The sequence below is a fragment of the Erithacus rubecula genome, assembly GCF_903797595.1.
Source record: "Erithacus rubecula genome assembly, chromosome: 1".
In the NCBI taxonomy this organism is placed as follows: Eukaryota; Metazoa; Chordata; class Aves; order Passeriformes; family Muscicapidae; genus Erithacus; species Erithacus rubecula.
The window spans coordinates 79,182,642-79,199,889 of record NC_136658.1 but is presented as its reverse complement, the minus strand read 5'-3'; positions in this window follow the sequence as shown (position 1 = coordinate 79,199,889).

The window sequence follows — 17,248 nt, the reverse complement described above, 5'->3', positions numbered from 1 at the left end:
TGTTGTGGTCAGGTGAGAGGCTTGTGCCACTCTTCTTTGGATTTAGGTATCTGTGAATAAGACCTAGTGCTTTGATTTATTTCCAGAGGAACTAAGTTAAACAATCAGAGACAGTCCTCGAACAAACAAAGCTGGTTGTCTTGCCCCAGTGGAAGTAAGTTCATTTAAAATGTATTTTGACACCTGAGTTCAACCTAGAGAAAGAAAGCTCCCCTTCATTGGTAAGCTCCACCTCACCTGCTTAAAAATATTAACACAGATGGAGTTTCCATTTTTAACAATACACTATTTAGTTAATGTTGGGCTTCATCTTCTTACCTTTACAGCTAAATCATTAATTATGACCTTTCTAGTGCTGTTATTAAACAGTTTTCTCCTTCCCCTGTACATTCCCCTGTACATTCAAATAAAAATTCTTTTCCATTTTAACAGTGAACCTTCTGTGTCACTGGCTCATAGACTGTAGCAGTTGCGATCTGTAAGTACTATCCACAGATCAAAAGTGAAAAAAACAAGTTTACTGAAGAGGACCATGCAGCAAAAACAGGAAGAGGTGAGACATGGACAGGGGCATCAATAATTCCTCTTTGTTTGCCCCTGCTACAAGCTGGGATTTTTTGGGGGTGTTTGTGTAGACATGATCATCAGGATTCACAGAAATGTAGGATTTTAAATCCTGTAAGTGTCTAATTTGTTAGGGAAGATGGGAAGGCTGCAAGCATCTGTCCAGCAGGTGAGCACCCAAAGCAAGCATGAGGAGCATCTGCTTCCATTCCTGACTCTTACGTGGCCTGAACACTGCCTGGGGTCTGCTGTGCAGAGGGAAGGCTCCCAGTCTGAGAAGGATCCACTGTGACCCTCCTCAGACTTCCCTGAACACGCTTCACAATGAAAAGGAGCAACTTTTCCCTTTGTATAAAAGAAGCCCTCCCTCTACATCTGTCCAGGCATTGCTCCCAGAGGGGTGGAAAGGCAAATGGATCCTGCCCTGGAAGGGATGACAGCTTCATTACCCAAACCCCTTGGCTCAACTACAGATACATCAGGCTTGTGTATGATTGCATTTGTCCAGTGTGAGTGAAGATACAATGCTGGTGAGTTTGGTGTGAGAGCCAAAGCTACTTTTACCCTTGGTTGCACATTGAGGCCAGTCACTGTCTGGCCATTTCCCAGGCTGCCATTCACACTGGGGATGCTTCCCCTTTTCTGCTGAATTTTCAGGGCATTTGGTGAGGACCTACTATTGAATTAGTGCAATGTGATCAGCAGAGGTGAGAGACAATCCTTTCATAGCTACCTGTGGCATTAAAGTTGAGATACCATTTTTCTTCATTGAGTTAATTTAAAACTTTATTCTTTGCTTTCTTCTATCTTTCTGAGCTCGAGGGCACCTCAAGAGAAATGAAACAGAGATTTGCTGCCACCTTCTGATCATTGGGAAATCCTCCCATGTTCTCAACACTGCAAACAGTGCTGTGGAATGGAAGTGGCTGTATTTCACTGAATGGTGTAAATAGCCTTCTGACATCTGCAGCTGGACATTATATTATTAGATTTATGTTTTTAAATACATTAAAACTTTGGAATTAATACAATATTGAAGGAAATATTTAGTGAAGAGGTCCCACTCTTACGCATTATACTGTAGCAATCAATCACATGCCCAGCTCTAGTGTAGGTACACAAAGTTTCCAGTGAACTCAGTCAGTGTAGAGGTGGAAATACTTTTCTATGGAGTGCCCAAAACTGGAAACAGAACAGAATTCACCTTACTCCAAACAGTCACAAGAAATTTAAACCAGCCACTACTCTAATTTTTTAAGAACCTCTTAAGTTCATAATTTTGAATTTTTGATATGTCAGGGGTGGAAAAGGACGTGCACACAGCCTACTCCCATTGATGGAACCTTTAAAACACTCGGGGGAGCTATCCCTTGGCTGCTCTGTAATCACTTATTTGAAACCTTGAATTACTCTGGTATGTAAATACTGATAATAGCTAAATATAATAGAAAGTGGCCACATACACATGCGTACACCATATTCATATGTCAGGATATTTTTCCTGAGTCTTCAGCACCAACTCCCCGAACTTTAGCACTTAAACAAAGGCTCTTTTGTCTATAATCAAAGTAGCAGGCTGAACAGCAATTTGCCCAGCCAGAAGAAAGGCAGTATTAAGCATTCACTTCTTAGAGGCATCAATATTGCTAATGATTTCAAACCCCTGACTCAGGCCTCCTGAAACCATTAGACAAGCCTTACAACCATCAGCACTATGACAACAATAAAAATGTAAGGACCTTTTTTAAATTTAATTTTATTTATTCATCTGTTTTTTGAATCTTTGCAATCCTGTGTTTTAAATTTTCGTCAATCATCCTGGCAGACAGTTTTTAGGAGAAACTCAGCTTCTCCTGCTGCAGGAACTGGGGCTTGAAAGGGGGCAAAAGCAACACAGACATACACAGGCAGATGTTAAATATTGAATTGCTATGAAAACAGAAAGTGTGCAGAATATCAGAGCCTGGTTGGGCTGACATTTTATCATGGGTATTGCCCTATGCTGGGGGTGAGGGCAGCCCTGATCCAGGATGACTGCTCAGGCTCACATGAGGTTTGCCATCCTGACGTGGCCACCAGACCATAGGGCTCCTGTTGTCTTTGCAAAGCAACAAACTCTGTTCCCCGGGAGGAATACACCTTGCAGCACCCCTGCTTAAGCCTTGGAAGTCCTTCTGTCCTCACACCTCCTAGTTCCAGACCTGCCCATTGCCCAAAGACAGAGGTAACTGGATTGTGTTCTGTGCCTGATCCAGTCATGGGGAAAAACATGCTTAAAGAGCCAAACCCTTCTGTGTGCAATCAGCAGCCTAAACCACAGAGATAAAACTGTATTTTATCTGGCATCATCAAGAAAACTGAACATCAAAACTGAACATCTTCAGTGAGTTAGGTAGCGGGGCTGGGGACCCTCAGGTTTTGTTGCAGGGCTTCACAGAGACTAAGAAAACACTCCTTAGAAAGCAACCACCCTTAGAAAATCAAAAACAGTGATGATCCCTAAAAGCAAAGCTCTGACAGTATTAGCTCTTCTGAAAATCTCAGCAGGAGTTTTTAATCAGGGTCAGCCTGGAAACGAAGAGACAAGTAACAATTTCCTACAGTAAAATTCAGATGATGGTAAAGTAAACATTGCTTTTACAGGGTTACAGAGTCAATTTCCTATCACTTTTCACTAGAACTATTGTAGGGAAACATTTGGGTAACCACATGTTGTGCTAAAAAAATCCTAAACACTAGCATTATTTCCTTTTTAGGAAAAGAGAGTTGTGAATGATTTAAAGCCTGATTTGGTAAATTGGGCCCTCTTTTGCTCTAAAAAGGAATGGGGGAGAAGGGGGAGAGTGCCAAAAATATATTGTGCATTACCAGATTTCCAGAATTCTGCATTTTCTTACTCATTAAACTTCACATTGAATATGCATCACTTCTCTGCACACCGTTCAAGCCCTAGGGATTGCAGAGTCCAAGTGTATTTTAATTACATTATTTATTATTTAAATTAATTTAATTACAAAAAATAACAGACTCTGCACATGTTTGAAAATGCCATGGTGTATAACTAAATCTTGAGTAATTGTTAAATTTCTTGCAGGCCTCCTGCTAGGAAGTACTGTTTTTCTTTAAAAGTGAGAACACTATTATATCCGTCAGTGGAAAGTTTACACATTGTATTTCTTCTTTCATATGCCGTTAAACATGAGGCTCTCTCATTTCCCCCTTTCTTCAGAAGGTAAGAGACCCATCTGGTAATATTCTGCAGATCAGCATTTCTTAAGGAGAGTTTGATTTAAGTGGTGGTTTTGTCGAAGCAACGAAAAAGAAACTTATGAACCTGGGTTATAGTTCTATGTCGTGTGTTGTTATTAAAGTTTCTCCATGCTTGATCCATGCCAAATATAGACCTGTCTTTAAGCTGTGGAGAGTAAGTAACAAGTATTCTTTTCTTGTCCCACTGTGTTTTGAAGTTGAAGCAAAGAAAAAATTGTCCAGGGTTTGCATATCTCTTGATTTGCCAGCTAATTTTGTTTGTTGAAAATTTATGTGGATAAAATAAGACTACCTTCATAAGCTCAAGAATTAGGAAAAAAAAATAAAAAGAAAACACAAAAAGAATAATTTTCAAAACTGATAAGTGTCTGTGTGCCTTTTCAGTTCTGTTTTCTGGCTGTCACTGCACGCACAGGTTTAGAGATGCTGCAAGACAATATTAGCATCTTTCTTCATTGGAAAAAATGTAGTGGCTGAGCCTCTTTTCCTTTCTCTCTCTGAGCCAAGAATCCATAGCAAAATGTGTGAAAACTGGGAATAAAACTTTCTTGGCTGAGAGAATGCAGTTAAGGGATTTTGCTGTAGAACAATGTTCCAACAAAGATCAGGAAACTTTTAAAAAGTTTCCTCTGAAAAAATCCCAAATGTTTTGAGCAGAAGTCAGGTTCATAAAACATCTGTATTCTTCTTTTCTCAACCCCTAAATGCCCCAAATTAGCCCAGACTTCTGTCTCCTTTTCAGCAGGACTTTGATTCTGTAAAAGAGAGTGATGTGTGAAATCCACTGGAGAGTTTTCTGCTGCTGTTGCTGGTGGGTTTTATGGATTTTAGTCAAGAGTGATAAAGGCTCAGTATAGGCGTCAGGCAGGGAGTATGCTGTACAGGAAATACCAAGTCAGATCAGCGTTCTACATAATTCATATTTTGTTCCAAGAAAGGGTAGTGACAGTTAATTCAGCCCTGGTCATTTAAGTAAATGCATCATCTGCAAATATTACCATCTCAGTACTCAGCATCCTGGCCAAATGACTAGCAATTATGTTAAACAGTTCTACTCAAACACACTGAGACAGCAAAATGCTAAGGTATGCAGTGCTGAAAAATGCACTTTAAATTGTAGCCTGATTTCAGCCAATCTAGCTTTAAGAAATGAGCTGAGGTCCGAATATATAACCATATTCTGGGCTGTCTTTGTACTTGTTGTGGAAAGAAAAGCAGTTGTAGAATGGTAGAAGCAATCCAATCTAAGTGTCTTACTTGCAATCTATAAATAGTCTGCCTTGGAAAGGTCTACCTTTATCCTCCCTTCTGTAAAAAAGGAAGAGAAGGACTATTCTATTGGCAGGAGCAAAGGATAATTTATGAATGACTTTTTTTTAAATTGCACACCTTAAACAAGTTGCTTCCCTCAGAGACTTAGACAAAGACTTTCTGAAAATTATTTCTCTCTCTTTGGTAGAGAGCAGTGGGTGTGGTTTACCTTGCCCTCAGAAAGGCTTTCAGTACTGTCTCCCAAATCATTCTCATGGGGAGGCTGATGAAACCACAGGGTGTCTGGATGGCAGGTGATGTGGATTGAAAACTGTCTGAATGGCCAAACCCAAAGGGCAGTGCTAGACCAGTAACCAGTGGTGTAGGCCAGGCATCAGTACAGGCTTCAGCCCTGTTTAATGTCTTCATTATGTTTAATGTCTTCATTGGTGGTCTGGGTGATGGGGCAGCATGCCCTCAGCAAGGCTGACAATGACACAAATCCAGAATGATACCATTCATACCATGCCTCATGCTCTCCAGGACAAAACTGAGTTTCTCTATTTCTGCAAATTTCATCTCCACTCTAAAAAAAGATGTGTCCTTAGTCACCACAGGGAGCTCACAATTTATAGGCCCAGAGGTGAACATTAAGAGTTTAGCTGAAAGCCTCAACGTGAGGCTTGAAAAGGTCTCCTCTCTCATGAAAAACTTAAGAGATTTGTGGTTCACTGAGATTTTCCTTCCCTTAACACAAATAACATGTAAGAAATTAATCTCTCACTGCTAGATTAAACACTCTCCCATCTCCTCAAATCTAGCTTTAGTAACTGGGAGAGTTATGAAAGCAGAGATGAAAATTTTCAAATTCTGGATATATATTTTGGGTTCTTCTGAACCTAATATAAATTCCCAGCTGTGATCCTTCATATGTCTCTTACACTCCTTTTTCCTAGTGTCAGGGTACACCTGATGTATTCCTGGTACCTTTGGCTCCTGAGAAGGGTGGCCCCAATCAAACTGAAATGTAGAATAATCCTACCAGATAGAGCCATGCTTTAGAAATAGCTGCTCTTCTCAATGAGAAAGAAAAGTCTGGGGAAAAGGTAGGATGAATGAATAGAGGGGAAAAGTGATGACTCCACAAAAAATAAGTGGCCTTAGCTGAAAATGAGGTGAGCCTTTGGGCAGAGTAATAACAGAATAAATTGATAAAATACCTTTCAGCATGGTCTCAAAGCACTACACAGTTATTAAAATCTACAGCCAAATTTAGCACTACAATAAAAAGACAAAACAAAAGCAGTTTCATGATATAATGAAATGTATATAAAATACCAAAAATATAGTGACTCTAAACCCCAAGCAATCTTACTTTCACCATAAGTTTGAAAATATGAAGTGATTTTCAAGGCATTGAGTAGTGGGCTGCACTGTTTTAGAAACAGGGTTGTAAAGTAAGTAGGAAATACATATTTTTGGGTAAGGGGCTGAACACAAACCTTCTAATTGTGTTGTGGAAATGCTCCAGACTCTAATAAATAGCTTTTTAACATTACATTTTGACTTTAGATTTAAGATGGTCTAAGAGTTTTATCCAATAAGAAGAAGAAGGCAAATAAGGAAAAATTGACTTTTTTTCACTGGGTTATAATTTATTTGGCTCGGTGAAAAAATTATAATGTAAATTACCAGGTCTTGGTTGTTCAGGAAATCAGATTATGTGATTGCAGTGATTCTTTTCAATTTCAAGAACACGCTGATTGGCCAGTAGATAATATAAATTTTCGTGTATATAAGTGTAGCTGGACATATGGGGGATTCTTCCTGGGGGATCTTCATATGGGGGATCCTAGACTTTCCTCAAAATTAACAGATATATATGGGCTGCTTCAAACATCATTCACCTGGCTCACTATAGCTATCTTCCTGAAGAAAAGAAGAATCAATAATAGAAACCCTTGTTTACCCACACCAGCTTTTCAAGGAGTTTATTAGTACAGTCAAACAGCTCTTCACTCAGTCAGATGAATTCTACCTCAGGCTGTGGAGCTCAGGAAAAGAGAAGTATTGTCCATTTTTGCAAAAAGAATAAAAGAGGCAGAAAATACTATATTGACTGAAACTTTAAGTACCCAACCTAGAAAATGTGGAGTTTGGTTGAGACAGTTGCAGGTATTTCTCAGATGATATAAAGCTATTTTGTAATTTAGTGTACACACCCATTTCCAGATAATTTCAGCAAAATATTTTTTTCTATTTGGTCAAACTAGAACTGTGGTTACCAAGATATATATTTGTATATCTTGCAATTTATAAAACAATCTATATTCGCTCTCTTGTGCTCACCTTCCAGTCATTCTCTATCTGATTTGTTGCTGAGTTGTAAACAAAATCACAAGGAGTGTAATGAATAAAACAGGCTGTTTTTATAACCTCTACTTTCTCTACAAAATGAAAAATACTGTCAGAACAATATGAAAATGAGCATCTTTGATTTTACACACGCTGAGCAAATACATTGTGACTGAAACTTGAAGAAATATGCCCAACTGGAAATCCCTTAAAATGGATATCCCAGGAAAAATGCACTGTCCTTTTCCCTCTGGATTAACTTCAGTAATCTGATAGCTAAATTTTCAGTGCAATCAGAATTTGATAGGTTTAAAATCAATTAGAAGGAACTGGAAATAGGATTGGTGATCTACGAATGCTAAATAAAACTGCAAGACTACATGAATCTAGATGATGAAATTGTCTGTTTTAATCTGTTCTAAATTTAGAACCTCAGGAAATAAGCTAAAAAATTACATGTTTCCAACAAGGCACAAGGGCTACTAGGAGGAAAATAAAAGAACTGAATGAGACTATTGCCTGTATTAAAATAGTAAGGGAAAAACAGAGACCACTTTGATTTCAATGCAGTTTGTATTGTAATTTATTTTACATAGCAAGAACAGTATCACACCAAAAAGGAGAGAAAAGAAATGAATGCAGTTCTACAGAAACTGAATTTACTTCAGAAATATTATAAGCCATATTTGTTAGAAGGTGAAAGGCTTCACCATTTTAGAGAAGGGGATTTTTTTAATCCAAAACAAATCCATAGCAAAGAAAGGAAAAGTGGCAATAAAAGCAATGAAGTTATGATGGGTTGATGGAATTAGAGTATAATGGAGAAATAATATGGAAAACAGTAAAAGAAATGCTGTTGGTAAGAAACTGTCCTGGTTCCTGCCAGGACAGGGTTAATTTTTGCAGTGGCCAAGAGGGGGCATGGATGGGACCCAGAGGTTGTTCTGTATCACCTCACATCATTTCCCAGGATGGAAATTGAATGTCAATGTGAGAATGTGAATTGCTCACTTCTCTCTTGTACACTTTTGTCATTAATACTGTTGCTGTTACTGTTCATTTTCTGATCTCATTGCTGTTTCCAGTAAATTGGTCTTGTATCACCCTGTGGTTTTCACCTTTTGTGCTCCCAGTTCTCCTCTCCAGCTCTTGCCAGAGGGCAGGGGAGGGGGAAAGCAAGTGAGCAGACCATGGTTTCAGTGGGAACATGAAATTGCATAAAGGAATTCCTAAACCACAATACAAACATGTGAAGAAACGTGGGTATTGTAAAGCACCATTCTAAACCCCAGAAGAAAGAATAGAGGGATATGAATAGACCAACACAGGAAATAGGAAGGAGGATGACCTGCAACATGGAAAAATACCCTCCTGGTTCTGCCCAAACACTGGTGTCTTTATACAATACTGCTTCACCAGGTGACAGACTGAAACCCTTGTTCTTGGGGATGAAGAGAGGATAGTTGTTCTTCATTCCAGGGTGGGGGTGAGTGTCTAGGTTAGAGGTAAAAGGAAATAGATTTGTGGAAAGAATTATTTGGGGATCCACATAGATGGGCATTTGAAATATTGAAGCATCAAAGGCTGAGGAATTGTCTCAGAAGACATATTTATCTGCTTGAGACCATGGTTAAAAATTAATTTTTAGAGGGAGTTTTTATACAATGATGAAAGAAGATAAAAATAGAAATCAAATATATACTGGGAGACTAAAAAATAGTCAGGAAATGTATTATATAAATGTATTATATATAATGATTATTATAAAAGAGTAAAAGTCATATTTTAACTATAGACTCAGTATTACAGTTTAATACTATATTGGCAGGTCTTAGTCTGACAGGGTTGGAATTATACTGTCAAGACAAAAAGTTTAAGAGAATATGCACTGATAAACTGTGGACTTTTGAGTCAATAAAAATTACATCTATAAAAGTTAAAGGTCCAAATAGCTCTGTCAAGAAAAAGAAGGTTTTACGGGCAATACAGGTAGATATAGTGGGTAATAGACTGTAAACTAAGCCCATTTGTAATCTGGGGATACAAAAAATAACTAGGAACAACATACACAGCACATTGTTCTCAACAAGAAGTAACTGAGAGAATGAAAGTCACTTTATTGGCTAGAAGTCACTGTGGTTTTAGGACACAGTTGGAGAGCAAAGAGGCAGATTAAAAGATGGATGAAAAGTAATAATTTTCCTATAAGCCTATAGGCAGAATCAGTTATTTTCTTTTTATTGTTTTTAAGGTATATTAATAAATTCAAAGAGCAGGGGACTGCTGAAATGCCATAAACTGCCCCTGTAAGTCAAGAGAGTAGAGAACTGGGCAAAGGAAGTGACATAAAGAGCTAGCAAATTGTTATAAAAATGAACAGTATTTGGAAAATTATTAACTTTGGAATTGGAACTCACACATACCTTTCACTGCCACAATACAGAATACATGGATATCCTCCCCCCCCCAAATTATTCTCAACAATCAGCTGTCATCATTACTTACAATTGGAGTTAATATGCTGGTAATCAAAAAGCAAACACTACAAACAAAGTCTAAGCAGAATTATATCTGGTGACCACATAGAAGTACAAGAATTTTACAGGTGCTTCTTGAAATTTTCTAAAGAAAATACTAAAGATGAAATAGATTTTAAAATGTTGTGTGTTGCTGGCAAGCTGTAATGAGAGATATCTTTGTTTCTGAAGTTTTCCAGCTTTAAAAAAAGAGAACAAGAACTTAGAAGAAACAATATCTGTCAGAATCCTGGAATCAGAATAAATTTAGAAAGTTCAACAAGTATTCCAAATTACTGAATGTGAGAATAAATTGGACATCCTGCAAATTAGTAAAATGGAACAAACTTTAGAATACTGTAAAAGCATAAAAAATGTGACAAAGGACAGGCAGATCTGTAACAAGAGGGCTTCAGAGGAACTGCCTGGTTTGGCAATCATCTTAATTAGAGATAGCAAGACATAAACATACAGTTCAAAAGAGACAGTATATTTTTTGAGCAACCTGTGGATAACAGATTTTCAAAGATAGAGGCTGAGGGAAAAGGTTGTCTTGTTTTATACCAGCTTCAGCAGCTCTAAAAATAAAAATAGTGATTTTCTGCAGAAGTGCATTACATTGAACATCTTTAATAGGAACCTGAAGAGAAACATGATAACAAAATTTGATAAACTTGTGAGAAAGTTGATGGTCTCAGAAAAAAAACTTTTCCTTTCCAAGCAAGATGTATATCTGTTACAATCCATGGCTGCAAAATAAATAAGCAACTTTGGAAATTGTCTGTGCTGGAAAGAGACTATTTATTCATTATATCCATGTGGAATTCATGGATGTTTGCAAGAATCATGGGTTCATAGAATATCTGGAGTTGGAAGGGATCCATAAGAATCATCAAGTTCAACTCCCTGCTCCTCACAGGATTAACTACAACTAAACCTACAACTAAATTGTAACTTATGAGCACAGTCTATACCCTCCCTGAACTCTGGCAGGATTGGTTCTGTGATCACTTCCAGTGACCAATCACCCACTCAGATGAGAAACTTTTCCAAATGCCTCATGTTGCTAAATGTCTCCAAGGAAGCTCAACAGGAAACTTAAATTCCAAAAATCTGGGAGAGAAATGTAAGAGGCCAAATGATATGCAGGAGGATAAAGGGTTAATTTTGGACTAATACTAATTTTGAGAAAATAGATATTTTCTGAATTTATGTATCTTCTGGTTTGGTTTGAGAATCAATGCCTGTAATATGATGCTCTCTTTTTTGCTCATTTTATACTTTTGAAAATAACACTATTAATCCACTATTAACATTTTGATATTAGAATGCAACAACTGAAATTTTAACTTCAGTAATACCCTCTCAAAGAATTATTTATTTCTTTCTCTTCATAAATATATAGAAGTCATTAAAATCACCTCTACTGCATTATTTAAATTACAAATACAGTGCTCTGAATACTATCAATATTCAGAGTTGGAATAAAATCATGAGACATGATTTCCTACAAATCTTGTAGGAAATAAAAAATTATCTCCAAGTAACCACACAATGTTCAGAGCACCTAGAAACCAACCCTAGAATGTAAAGAGTAGCTGACCAAGCTGCAGGTGATATCAATTCAATGGAAAATGATAATCCTGAAAGAGAGCTCCAATCTGAACAGTTAGAGGGACTGACAGGAAATGTCACATCAATCACACGTGTAGTTCTGGTTGACCATTAGAACTTCAAAGTCCCATTTTTCCTCTGCAGTAGGTACCACTACACCTCTCCTGGATGGCACATCTCCCTTCCACTGGTCCTTTTGGAATGAGTCTGGCACTCCAAGCATGGCATCACACAAGAGCAGGAGTGCTGAAAGGCCACCTCTGCTTCACACATGCAGTGTGGGTCCCATTTTCTCATCCCTGTTCTGATTCAACGTGTCAAAGTGCTTTAGGAACACTGGTTGATTTTTCCTGTGTAGAAATGCCAAGCTGGTCTTTCCAAGGCAGCATAACTCACTGTGTAAGTACAGCAGGGTCTCAAGCATCTCTTGGCTCTTCCCCCATCAAATTGAGGTTCTCATCCTGGAAATCTAATCCATTAGGATTGCTACCCCAATTCTTTCAGCCCAAAGTAACAGAACCCAATTTCATCCTCCTGCCTTTCTTCCTTCACAACGATTGTTACTGAGATTGGAGATGCCAATCTGAGCCCAATAAACATGGATAACACTGGGGCCTGATTTTTCCTGAAGAGACCCTTTATTTAGTTAGATTCTTTTCTCACGTCTTTCATCACAGCCATTGGTTTTATTCGGTTCCTGTGACTTGGTTACACTCAATGCAGCAGTTCAACTAATTATGCAGCTTTGTCCACAGAGCAAAAGTTTTATCTCATTTCTTTCTGCTGAATCGTAGGATCCACCACCAATGACCATCACTATTCAGCTTCCTGTCAAAGACAAAGAAATCACTTACATCATGTCACATTAGAAATTTAGATCATTCAAGGGGCATAAACTACTCATCTGAGAATTGCTACATGGACTTGTTTACAGGGTAAAACCTCACATAAAGTAGAAAATTTTATCCCTATTTTATCAAATATAAAGCAATAAGAGAAACAGACTTAAAAAGCAAACAATGTCTTCCCCTGCATATTTCTTGGCAATTTGATTTGGTGCTGACATGCTTAATCAGGAGGCTCAATACAGAAATGTCAATTTTATGTTAGAAAATCAGTATGTCTATAATTCCACATTGCAACTTTTCCACATTTTAGCTAAAACTGGATCTTGTCAGGCTTTACAGTCTTAAATATATTATGATGAAGTCATGCTGCCCAAATTTCCAGAGGCACGTGGCTACTATTATACTAATAAAGGCCAGTCTTCATCATCTATGGCATTATTTTTATAAAGCTTGATGACTAACCAATAAGTTACTAGATGAAATTAAGCTTTTTATATATACTGTGTATACAAACACACATACATATTCAAACATACATTCACACAAGTATTTATTTGCACATAAAAGTATATTAGTTTCCTCTCAAGAAGAAGTAACACTCATGCCAAATAATTTATTTAATATTCTAAATATATGTTTATCATCCCATCATATAGTAATTTTGCAAAGTCACAAACAGAAGGAAGAAAATTACAGTGGCCTGTATTAATGCAGTCACTAATTGCACAGTCATGTCCACTCACAGGGGTCCTGTTTTACTCAGTGCAAAAGGCAGACTGTGTTCCCAGAATGATCAGCCATGCAACACTCCTTTTTCATCTCATCACTTAATATATGTCCCCACGCCTCATTTTCTGAACACCATCCAAACTTTGCACTGAATACACAATTATTCATCCTAATGGGCTTTTCCCTGATGCTTTTTTTTAATAGTATCCTGCTTATTAACAGAAATTAATGAATTTATCTTCATAATGTCCCTGTGGTATTTTCCTCCCCATTTTATAGACAGGGAATTGTGAAATGTGCCAGCTAATTTGGGGTGTTAATTTGAGATGCCTGAGGTCTGATTTCTCAGACTGTGTAGCAGCTTGTGTGCTCAGGGTAGTGCTCCTATTTATCTTAGTGGCTGCTGCAAAAGCTCAGCAATTCTTCAAACAAAAACATATTTCAAAATCACAAACTGTAAGTCCAAAATGTGAGAATATAGAATTTATATTATTTTAAAGTGAGCAGTCAGTGACTTTTATCACAATGTCTTTTGTTCATCTGCCTCATGCAGTGCCCATCTCCAAAGCACCAAGTGATCTTCAGTCATGACACAAAACTGATTCATGTCCAAGCTCCGTTCATCCTATAGTTTTAATGAAGTGGGAGTCTTATGATCTTTAATTTCAATCCTTAGGCAAAACACATATTCATATAGTGATGAATTAAACTTAACTTTATGTGAACACTTCGTAATATTGGACTGCTGGGGAATTTTGCAGTTTAAAGATTCTTTCAATGTAGCCTTGTGGCTTAGAACTAATTAATTTGAACATGGAGAATGTGGTGAAAAAATGTGATAAACTGAATATGTATGCATGTGTGCCATTGAAGGGGTTGTTGGGTGTGCAGAGCAGCCCTTCATTCTTCAAAGCATGGTGGAAAGTGGGAGAGGGAGAAAACATTTGCTGTGTGGGCCTCCCACTAGAGGGGGGTGAAGGAGCACATTTGACCAGTGAGTTTGGAACCTCACAACACAGCAGAAATATTGAGATTCAAAAGCTGTTGATTTTACACTGGCAGATTTGTTAAGGGGTGTAGATATATTGGAGAGCAGTAGGAAGTCTGCAGCACTGACCTTTTGCTGTGCACATGTTCTGTATGGCTGGCTAAAGGATATGGAGCACAAGAAATGTTCTCTATTTTTCAAGAACAAGAGGAAATTTCCTCAAGTTGGACCAGAAAAGGTTTATATTGGGTATTAAGAAAAATTTCTTCAGTGTAAGGGTGGTCACACATGGGAATGGGCAGCCCCAAGGATGTGGTGGGATCACCATCCCTGAAAGTCTTAAAAAAATGTGCAGATGTGGTACTTGGGAACATGGTTTAATGGAGGACTTGGTACTGCTGGGTTAGTGCTGGACTTGGTGGTTTTAGAGGTCTTTTCCAACTACATAGTTCTATGATTCTGTGATCAAGCAGCATCCTATGTAATTGTGAGACTGGCAAGGCTTTTCAAAGTGTATATGAGGTTTCAGAGATTTTTCACAAATTTATAATTGGCCAAATTTGGGCAAATTTGCATAGTACACAGTCCTTATACGCACTCATACTAAATTTTTCTCAAACCAGAATGGGTCCAAGACACAATTTTTTTTTCTTTTTTCCATGCAGCATCATTCTCAGAAGTGGTTACACCATTTACACTGAAAATAATCTCTCTTACTAAAACCCTAAAACTGAAAAGCATAGCAGAAGCAAAATCTTTCATCAGCAGCTCTATGGCATGGGATTTTTCAGCTCTGTAGTTGAAGTTTGCCAAACTTTAAACATCTATTGAGTTCCAAACTGCAGCAATATGAGTTTTAGCTGACATCATATATGTTGTAAACTTCGTGCACTATAAACCCATTCTGAATACTACCAGACTCCCAAGAGAAACTAAAAAGCAATTTTCAATTGTATTTTGCAAAGTTACCACAAGTCATGGTATAAAATCAGTGACAGATACTTGCTTAAGTAACTACTTGGTGAAGACCTATCCACTGATGGCACATTCTTGAGTCCCATGTTTAAAACTGCATTTGGCAAAATGCTCCATGTCCTCATCATAACAAACTATGTTGGTTCCTTTGTCACAGCAACATGATAGGGCAAGTGATACCATATAATCAACACATGAATATGTCACTTATAACCATGCTATGCTTCTGTGAGAGTGAGCTCTGTCACAAAAATGAGATTTCATAGACTTTATGACCTTAGTTTTGGCCAGCAATGCTTTTAAGAAACTTGAATGATATTCCAGTTCTGATATCATAGACCTAGTTTTAGATGGCCATATGTGGGCACAGACTCATAAAAGAAAATATTAATCTTTTAAAATTTTCTGCATGGTTATAAAAGCTATTCAAATAAAAATATTTTTAATAGTTTAGATCAGAACAGTTCTATCTCAAAAGAACACAAGTAAAAATAATATGCAATGTCTCTACCCATATTAAAAATATTAATATTTGGTATGTTTCCATTCACTATTATTTATTTTCCTTTTTCAGAGAATTTTATTAAATTATTTTAGCATCTTATTTCTTGAGATCAAAATAATCTGCATTTAATATTTCATAGAGACAATTGTCCGTGTGGTTTCATATTATCATATTGGAAAATCAAAGCTTGCTTTATTTTTCTGCTAATAATCCCCATGGCAAATCCCATATTCACATGGAAACTATTGGTTGAGATGGAGGATTGACTTTTAAGTGGGGGTGGAAGAAAAAGACTATCTCATACCTATGAATGGACCACCAGGGTGTGCTTTGAAGATGGGTTGGAGGCAAAATATGCACTATGTGTGAATGATTACTTGGGAACTTCTTTCATGTGGCTGCTGGAAAGAAGTTTTGTTTCTAATGGACAAACCTGATGACAGACCTGGGGCAATGTGACATGTCCATATGCTTTCTTTGCTATTTTGCCTATGAGTGTAGGCAAACACTCTTTAATAAATAGCTGTAGTGTACGGGAATGTCTTTTTTGAAACATTTGTGCAATGGCTATAGACATTCATTGTACATGTTCCTTAGAAGCCTCTGATAACCTCTTAGTTTAGAAGGGTCCATTTTCAAGAAATAACCTGAGTATGTAAAGTTTCAGTGCCTCATGTGTAAAAAGCAAATGATAATACCAGTGATAGCTGAACTTTGGGAGATTGAGGCAGGATTGGGTGCTTTAGCAACGCTCTAGTCAGTGGAAAGAAAACTGGAAGCCCCAGAAGTTATTCAGCCTGGTGGATATCTCAGGTGATGGGGACTGCTCCCTACAGATATCTGTTGCTTTTCATGGGGATATCACTTGGCAATCTTCTTGTCTGGCTATGAGGCAACCAGCACTTGGTCTACTCAGCAAGATGGATGTCATGCTTTTGTGACAATTTGCTTTTGGAGAGCGTGCTAAGGATGTCACACTATTTGTCTAGAATATTGCTCCTGGACACCAAGGTGAAAGTGCTGTACAAAGACTCATCTTACTGCAGCTCATGGGCAGTTACTGACATTTTTCATTAGATATTAGACTGAATATTTCCTCTTTGTTGAAAAACGGTGAGGTCTGGTGGGACAGCTGAAGAACAGGACTAACATTATGAGTATCTTAGATTATGCTAAATACCTATGTGTGTGCAATTCAATCCAATCTCTGAATTCATATACTCACATTTAACTACTTGCAGTTTAATGATCAATCTGACCTGCACTGCTCATCTGGTTTAAAAGAAGAAATTTCCTTTGTCATTTAATTGTTGATTCTGTGGGGTATGTATCCACTGAAACACCCAGCCATCACTGGAAAAGGATACTACACTAAAAGAAACCTCAGGAAGAGCTCATCCCAACTCAGTTAAAAGGAATACTGAGGTCTGGGTTAATTGTCCTGAGCCTACATTTATATCAGCAGAGAGAAGAAGGACTTGGGGTATAATTCACCTGACCTACTATTTATATTTTTTTGGGGATGAAATTAATATCCCCTGAAAGTGGTGGTTTTTCTGTAGTGGCTCTGAAGCAAATGGACGGTGAGTAGCTCTGAGGTGATGTCTGTACTAGAGCTGATGTATGAGGTGTA